Genomic DNA, 9360 nt, shown 5'->3' with positions numbered 1-9360 from the left:
CATGTTTAAAATTGGAATGTTTGTGGTCCTGATAATTTTCAATTGAATTCAATACTTATTCAATTACTGAAGTATGAAGAAACCTTTGCAATTTGAAACAACTTCGTGTTTGTGAAGACACTAATAATTCGTTTGATAAATTAATAATAATTCATAACTTAGTAATAATCATAGATAGGCTATTTTGATAATCCACCAATATGTTACATTATTGAATAATTTTGACATTCTGGCCTTGACTAATGACCATCAATTTAGGGTGAGATTTTTGTATATAAACTGCGCGAGGATTCTGCCAAATCAGACTGTTTCAACAGACTTCAACTGTAAGTTGAAAATTAATATGGTTGTTTTTGTTTTACTTACATATCGTATCTGAAAAAAACCTGTTATTACAATTTTATAACTAAGATAATAGATCAGTGTGTTGCCATTTGATAAAGCATGTCACCTTTTTATATTTTCATGTACTGTTGGAATTCATGGGATCAAAATTGAACCCCTAAGTATAAAATGTGTTATGTTTTATTTTTCTACGATTAAATGAAATTATGCTTTGGATTTTTTTTTTTCAGGACAAAAGCATAAACATGAATGTAAGTATAAAAACATGAGATTTATCACTAGGAACTGCTCCTCCCATGGATTAAATCTATTTCACTTCCATATTGTTGTAGACCAAGTTTCTGATCGTCCTGCTGGTTATTGGCTTCGTGATGATGACCACTGTATCAGCCAACAACTGCAAAAATAAATGTAAAAACAAGAGGGACAGATGCGAAAGGGACTGCTCCTCGGGACCACCAGCGGACAGAAGGCAGTGTAGGGACAAGTGCGAGAGGAAACTTGGAAAATGCAAACAGCAATGTAATTCTGGTTAACATGTTAGAAGCATCGACAGAATTTGAAATAAATCTAAAGAAATGTTTTCATGTTACGTTTGTTATGAACTAAAGACAAGCAATAGTTTAAAATGATTGCAACAGTATGCACAGAAAGAATGTAATCGCTTACGTTGAATGCACAAATTCTATCAAAAATCAAAATAGTACAAGTCATTAATAGTAATAATAATTCATCTTAACTACCGAATCGTTCGTAATTCTGACATGGTGATGTAACGACCATAGAACATCCGAAATGATGACTTTAATCAAATTTGTTGATAATCTTGTTTCATCAACTTGTTTGTGAGTGGCTTGGGACGTGTTAGATATTGTTCATACGCAGAGCATGCCCCTGTGGAAAAACAAAAATCTCAATACGCAGGTCATTAAAATTTATCGCTATAAAAGTAAGGAATGTTGACTATAGAAAAATTGGAATCATTACATTTATCATAGAGTTTTGTTTGTGGTCTTTTTCTAGTACAAACTATAATTATATTTGCAAATTATAATTGCAAAAAACAAGAGCGTACAATGCCTGACAAGTCCCCCGCACCCAGAATGTTCAAATGGCATACGTACATAATTATAAAAAGACATTTACATATGAACATGTATTTCAGTATTATATAAAACATCATTCTCTGACAAATTAACAAATATACATTAATATTTCGTACTTATAGCGTTTGTTTTATCAGTATGTTTTCTTAACATTGACATCATGATCTCATATCTGTGCTAGCGCTATTTTATGCGAAATTGTGTGTAAAAAAACATGAACATTACGTATTTTTAATATTATCTAGAGCGTATCAAATATTTTTTTCCAAAAATCGTATGACTATTTAAAAAAAAAATTACCACAGAAATTAAAAATAAAACGACGGCTAAGATTCAAACACCCTCTAATCCGATAAGTCTAGTGTACAAGCCTCCGCCTATTTAATTGAGCTACGCTGATACACTACAAGAATAGTGAATAACTTTGATTGTTTGACAATCATTGGAATAACTTCATAAAAACTTCATTTTGGTAAAAACCAAGGATTTTGACCCACTATGGGTCTAGACTCCATTTTTATAAATAATTAAAGCTGCTTGGTCCGATTTTTCTGTTATTACGGTATCAACATTTGTTTCCATACAAACCATTTATCTCAGAAAGTTATGGACTTTCTCCTATTTACACGAGCAGAATCAGTCTCCTTTCAAAGTTAGTAATATTCAAAGTAAATAAAAATAATTTCTTTTTGGGCAAACGAAAAAACAAACCAAAGTGCATCACGGGAATTCTTAGAAAAGGAAACCGTTGGTTTCGTCCCCCCAATGATTGGGGTTATTCAATCCGCATGCTATAAATCGATTGTAAAGAGAGCAAACTTCAGCAAAACGTACAAATGTTCATTTGTAATTTGTCTGATTATTTCGACCTTTATCTAATGCAATGTCAAAGTCGTAATACAACCATACCCGTCTCGTCGTCAGGGGTGAAATTGAACATGAGGCGAAATAACGCGGTACCCTTTTATGTCGTTTGTGTGTTAGCAAATTTTGTACATATTTTTCTTCATTGAAATTTGGCTTAACTGACTAGAAAAAACTACTGCAATATCTATTATTATACATATACTAAGCATAACCATCGTTTAAAGCGTACATAAAATTTGATATAAAATCGGACCAAGCAGCTTTAAAAAAATGAATAAAAACTTATCCTTTGAATAAAAGTACATTTAGGATGGAGTCAATACCTAAAATTTGCAATTTAGTACAGCAAACTATCAAGATTTTTGCATAAAACGCTGTGCAGCTTAATTTGGAAACCCATATCTGTCGTGTTTACAGAATATGTTTGACACACGCCATGACATTTACATAATAAACAATGTTTACAAGTCAAAATTTAATATTTTCACTGAAACTGAAAATCGTTCGTCTGCATTGCTCCAAGTGGGGAAATTACAACGCCTTGTACGCCACGCCCCACCCTTTCATATCATATATTGTGATTTTTTAATTGTTCAAAATATATGCGCGAACATTTGAAAGTTTTTTAAATACATAAGTGAAAATTTACTTTCCAAAAATGATATGGGATGAAATACAGCAATTAATCATAATTTGCATAAATTTGTTTCATAATTTTCTGAATAATTTGAAATCAACGACACATAGACTCTGTTAAAACAATTTGTCCCTAAGAATCATATAATCAACGAATACAGAACATTTTTCGAGAATGGTTAGATGATAGTCAAACTAGATTAATTGAAATTGCTTCTTTTGAGATAACGTATTTTAGATAGTATTTCATCATACTATGCTACCAAAGTCCATTCACATTTATTACTTCTATGCGATCAAACTTGCTCCTTGTAATTACCTGCAAATGGTGTCGATATATCTATTGAATAGTTAAACAACTTGAATTTAAAAACAAACCCCTTATTTATCCATCCTTATCCATCCCACCAATCTAAATTCTAAATTTGATATGTATAATAGAATAAATTAAAAATAAGCAAAATTTTAATTGTAATCAATTTGTTGTAATCCATTGCCTTTGAGATGGTTGACGTTTTGTTATTGTCATTTGTTTAAATTGTAACCCAATGCATTTTCATTATTTTCTATTCAGATAAAGTAACCAAAGTTAAAAGTTCTAGTTTAAAAATAATAACATAAATTTTTAAAATGAAATGAAAAGGAAATGCATATTGGCGATACGAATCAGTTCAAACAGACATTTGAGAGTGTAATGGAATAATGAAGTCTCTTAACCTGTTCCTTGCGGTTAGAATTTTATCGTCCTGTGTGCATGGGATTTGACCTTCAATGGTTGTCAACATAATGGTTAGATGTTTATTGTTAAAATTTTGCAACATTTTTTTAATCTTAAGTCCAACCTTTTAAGCAAATAAAGTTCTCACTAACCTAAGCTGACAGTATCTATCTGAAACTTTTTCGATAAAGACAGGGGTCATCAGTTTCGTGAACTAAAATCCGTCTGTTACCTTAAGTCAAACCTTTTTAACCACATAAAGTTCTCAATAACCTAAATTGACAGTAAATATTTCAAACCTTTTCTATAAAGACAGAGACATCATACAAATTACAAATGTGGATTTGATGCTATATTAAGACATTTTCTATATATACCGGTAAAAATTCTTATTCAAGCCGATTTTCTCTCTGTCGATTGGTTGTAAACTTCAATAAACAGTTCCCAGCGTTTGTCTTAATAAAATGTTTTGTTTAACATTCAAATTGCAAACAATAACATGGCCTGAGCTTTGTTAACATAACAAAAAATTGTGAGATCTGCATTTCGTCTATAATCTGACGCCAAGTACTCAAAATTTGCTTTACTATTAGATATGCCGTACTGAAGTTTTGTAAACATTAATAACGGAAAAATAAATTTTGACCAAAACTGTGGTAATGCCCCTAAAATTCTAGAATTCTTACCAACAACCTGATATCAATTACTAACTTCATGATTAAACACCAAGGAATAGTTTGAACGTTTAGGTTGTATATGTAGCTCCGCATATGTAAACAAAACCATTATACGTTTCATAATTTGATTATCTAATAATTAATATTAAATTTATAATAATTCCCCAATCTGTTACATTATTGAATAATTTTTATGTTCTGACCTTCACTAGTCCTACTAATCATAATGTTCTATATTTGTATATAAACAGTGTGATAATTCCCATAAACAACTGTTTACCGACTGCAATGGTGAGTTCAATAAATACTTTTTATTTTTTAGTTTAAGGTTAATATTAGACAAAAGAAAGCTTTAAAGGTAATTGTACAATTTTATTTTATAAAATGCATTGGAAAGGCAGTCTGTCACTATTCGTGTTTTAGCATAACATATCATTTTTTTCTGTTGAAATTCCTGGCTTTATCAAAAAGTGCAACCCTAAGTTATAAAAATCATTTTGATTTCCAATGTATCAACCCCCCCCCCCCCCCCCAAAAAAGTGTGAAGTTTTTTAGTTTGATTATTTTTTTAGTATTAAGTGCGCAAACATGAACGTCAATAATAATGAAAACCCGATGTGATGTTTTCATCATAAACAAGAATTATAAATATTTCAGTTTTAATTCTAGACATCAGGGTTAGTTCAGTATAAAATATAATAACTATGAACATTTTGAAAAAGATCTTTTATAAAAGGTTTAATTTTCTTTTTCTCTTTTTGAAGATTAATCGGAGTTAATAACTATAAATGTTAGCTTACTGAAAATACAAAATGTCTTTCATGAAAATTCAACATATAGAGTTAAAACCACTATTTTGACATCTTTCTTGCTTTGTTTTCATAACCATTATAATTGATTTATTACTAGAAAAGGATTTTGTCGGTCCTCTTGATTTTCGTCCTGACAATGCCAGCACATGCGCAGAAGATTGCAAAAATTTAAGAAACACGTGTAGAGATAGGTGTGAAGTCGCTCCGGTGTCTGGGCGACCAGTGTGTTGGCACACTTGCAAGAAGGGATTCGTGAATTGCGAGGAACGGTGTAATTATGACTGAAGCCGAACACAATTGGAACTCAGAAAGAAAAAAAAATTTCCATTTGATTTCATGAAAATTGTTCTATATAATTTATGTAGGTTGACATTTATTAAATATTAAATCATAAAGAATATTGTATGTGAATTTAATTGGCTCTTTACTTAATGCAGTGCTGACATTTTAAGTTCATAAAGTAAACATACATAAACTTTCAAGAAAGATATTTGACTGTAAAAATGAAAAATGAGTTACGATGTCGATCCATATACATTATCTTAAGTGAATGATCATTTATCACTGCAATTTATGGTATATATAATAAAAAATTAATTAATAAAATTAGTAAAACAAAATTCATTATAAAAGGTGTGTTTTAGCGTAAGTCGGTAAGTTTGAGTAGAAAAAGTAATAACCTTGATTATTCATGTGCTACATTGACCTCATGACCCAGGCTGATGTTATTCAGAAATTGCAAAAACAGTGTTATTGTAGGGAAAACATTTGCAAATGTAACTTTCTTAGTATATGCGTTATTTTAAATATATCTCCGACTACTGGAGATTTGGTAAGGTACTTACACGTGTCTGCAATGTTGTCACTTAAGTTCAATAAACAGTATACATATTTTTTATCATAAATCGTTTAACAAAGAAAATTATCTTCATATTTTAAAGTGGCTTGCTCATCTCATAAATATTATTAATTTTTGAAAAAAAATTAACAATACTTTTTATTTTAAAGTCTTGAAGTAATATCGTGCTCAATGACAATAAATTATTGAGGTGGTAGCAATACGTATTGGTAATATTTTCTTTAAATAACTTAAAAATGTGTTATTTTGCTGAAAAAAAACCAAGTTCCTTTTAAATTAATAAAACTTTAACAAACCACGTAATTGATAACATATGTTTAAATATATAACTATATTCAAACTTCATTTATCAGCAAACAAACATTGGTACTTTAAACATTTCAGTTTAATACAATTCACGTTGGTAGGTTCAGAAACATTCAAGACTGTTGCAAAAATTTATTTTTTGTATGATCAAAAACATGTGAAATATGTAGCAGATACTTGTTTGAAAATATTCTCTTGTCTCTACCGATTCGTAGTTTATGTATTAAATGAAATCACTGTCACAACCTTTCTCGCATATTACGGAAGTTGTCTCGCATTTGTTGCTGCATTCTTGTCTCTCTACAAAGTTAAGGTACTTCACTACACCAAGACTTATACTTTTTAAGACACTACGTCACAAGATGGCGATTTAAATGTTTTGTTCAGCTGTTTGTATCAATCGATTCAGATGTATATCGTCATAGCTCAGTGGTTAAAGTATCAGGCTTGTGAACCGCAGATAATGAGTTAGAATCCACCTGGGGCTTTTGCTCATGTTTACTGAATGACATTTTTGAAAATATCATTTTTTATCTAAAATTGTACATTTTCTCGCCTCTTTGATGTATATAATTCTTATCCATCATTCTTTCTATCATAATCAAGTAAATTGCTGCTGATTTGAGAAACTATTTCAAGGTGTAGTGAGGTACCTTAAGATGTATTGCCATACATCCGGCCTGACAGATTCTGCGCGAGTTTTTACACCCGACCCTATAAAAGGCTGCATTTACTGTTGATACCATCAATTCCACAGTCAGAAGAGTTGGGAACAGTTTGTTCTAGATAATGTAATCATTATCAAACTCATAATTAACAAATCTTCAACTGCATATGGTAATATTGAATAATTGCTATTTTCAAACCATAGTAATTTCTTTGCAAAGAAATGTTACGCAAAAAAATATAAGAAAATACGAGGGTCAATCAAAAAATACGAAGACAATGTGGCTGTCTATCATATATTTTTCATGAAAGTCATACTTAACAGATTAATCTGTGCACCTACACTTATGTTATTGATATGTTTTAGTCCATTTGATGAAACTGGATTTTTTTTACCCCTTTTTAAAAACAACATGTTTAGTCACCACGGCGCACGGTAACGTTCAAAACATAACGTCAAGATTAAACACGCACATTCTATAGATATACCCCACCTTTATATCACGCTTAGTCTCTTGCGCCTTTCTCCTTACAATTTAAAATGGCACTGAACCACTTAACATCTTATTTGCACACAGTTGTTCTTCAAAGTTTTCATTTTCTAACCGTGTATCAATTAATTTACAGAAAGGATAAGCCTGAACGTCGGTTGACGTTACTTTTTTTGACCAAATATTTACAGATATTCTACTCTCTTTCGGACTGTTTTATAATCAAAATACAATTACTACCACCCCTCACAAAATTCATTACAGTTAAACACAAACTTGCAAATAATTGTTGACTTATTTTTTGCCCTTTGAGCATTTTCATAGCTTGTATCGGCTTTTTCCTGAGTTAAATCCATTTTGTTTGTACTTCTTGTTGCGTCGTGACGTCCAGCGACGTCGATGTTTTTAGTCAATTTTAAAGAGGACTATCCGTCTTTAGTTACTTATATCTGTTCGACAAAACAATATATCCCGTCATTAATTAAAACATAGAATACCATAACTATACCTAATTTGAGGTTTCAATATTTTTTTTATTTTAAGCCCAATCTATAGATATTACTTTCAACATTATGTGGTTTATTGTTGACATAAAACAAATTTTGACCGTGCGCCGTGACCTCATTTTTGCAGGATTAGATTCTAATTAATTCTTAGAAAATTTTTTTCTTGCAAATTGTATGAAACTATTGCTAAATTTTTTCTACCAAATTTAGTAATGATATGACGTTAAATAACATAGCTATGACAAAAGTCTTCTTATTTTATGATTGACCCTCGTACTACCCAATTTTGGAACTATTTCAACCATATGGATTTTTGTAAGGATAATAGTTTATTTCTGAAACAAAGAGTTTAAGGTAGACCCAACGCCTACTTTGTCTTCTTATCTTATTTATAAAAGTTGTAAAATACTTAAATAATTTAGAGGAAACGAGAAATATCTTTAGGTTTACATACTTTTTGGGTATTTATAGAGTATGGTTGAAATTTGAGCAACACGTGTAATTGTCACTATCATTTACTTTATTTGTAACATTCCTTTTACATAAATCAAATTCAGGAGTAATGATTCCCCGACGTGTTGAACTCTTCACTAACTTTGACTGATATACCTTTACCTTTCAAACTTAAAAAGTCATCATTTTATTTCAATTTTTTAAAACAATATGTGCGTGTAGTTTGAATTCGTGGCATTTGAATATTCTTAATTATGATAAAAGCATACCCCAACATTTTACATAAAATCCCATTATGACATTGGGATTTTTTTAAAACACAAAAATATCGCTATATTAACATTATTATTTTGGAAAATATAATCCAGTAAAAAAAACTTGTTTAGCCTATACTTAAAAAAAGTGTTTTCAACAACAATTTTGTAAATTGGTCCTAATTTCTACTATAACTTTTTTAAATTCTAAATATATTTACTATTTACCGTTGATAGCTAAATATTAACCTTATTCTGTTGGCTTTGACATTGATCATTGATTATGAAGTATGATATGTCGACTATTTACACCTTGAACTACATTTCAGTATTTTTTATTTGTTTGTTACATTCCTGTCTCTCTATAACGTCAAGGGGTCTGGCCATAAATCTGGCCTGGCAGATTTTTTCTCATTTTTTCACATCCCACCTTACAGGTGACTGTATTTACCGTGGTTACCACCAATCCAACAATCAGTAGTGCTATCATACGTTTGATATAAAACGATATAATATCAATAGATATTAAAATGATAATGCAAACGTGTTCGTTCATATCTATTAGCTTATTATGTGAAAGTTGCTATTGGCATTGTTCAAAGATAGTCTAAAAGAAGTCTTCTTTCGTTCATGGTGATCAACGGTCAATTGTAACCTGATAGCC

At 30.5% G+C, this 9360-nt stretch overlaps 1 long non-coding RNA gene across 1 annotated transcript; it reads left to right on the top strand.

The window, feature by feature from the left end:
- The first annotated feature begins 285 nt into the window (after positions 1-285).
- LOC128157293 (uncharacterized) lies at positions 286-925 on the top strand. The gene is made up of 3 exons (XR_008239813.1): positions 286-326; positions 576-596; positions 678-925. It is a non-coding gene; the product is annotated as an uncharacterized LOC128157293 (long non-coding RNA).
- The last annotated feature ends 8435 nt before the right edge of the window (positions 926-9360 follow it).

The sequence above is a fragment of the Crassostrea angulata genome, chromosome 7 (genome assembly GCF_025612915.1).
Source record: "Crassostrea angulata isolate pt1a10 chromosome 7, ASM2561291v2, whole genome shotgun sequence".
Taxonomy (NCBI): Eukaryota; Metazoa; Mollusca; class Bivalvia; order Ostreida; family Ostreidae; genus Magallana; species Magallana angulata.
This window is presented reverse-complemented; position numbering and strand designations above follow the sequence as displayed.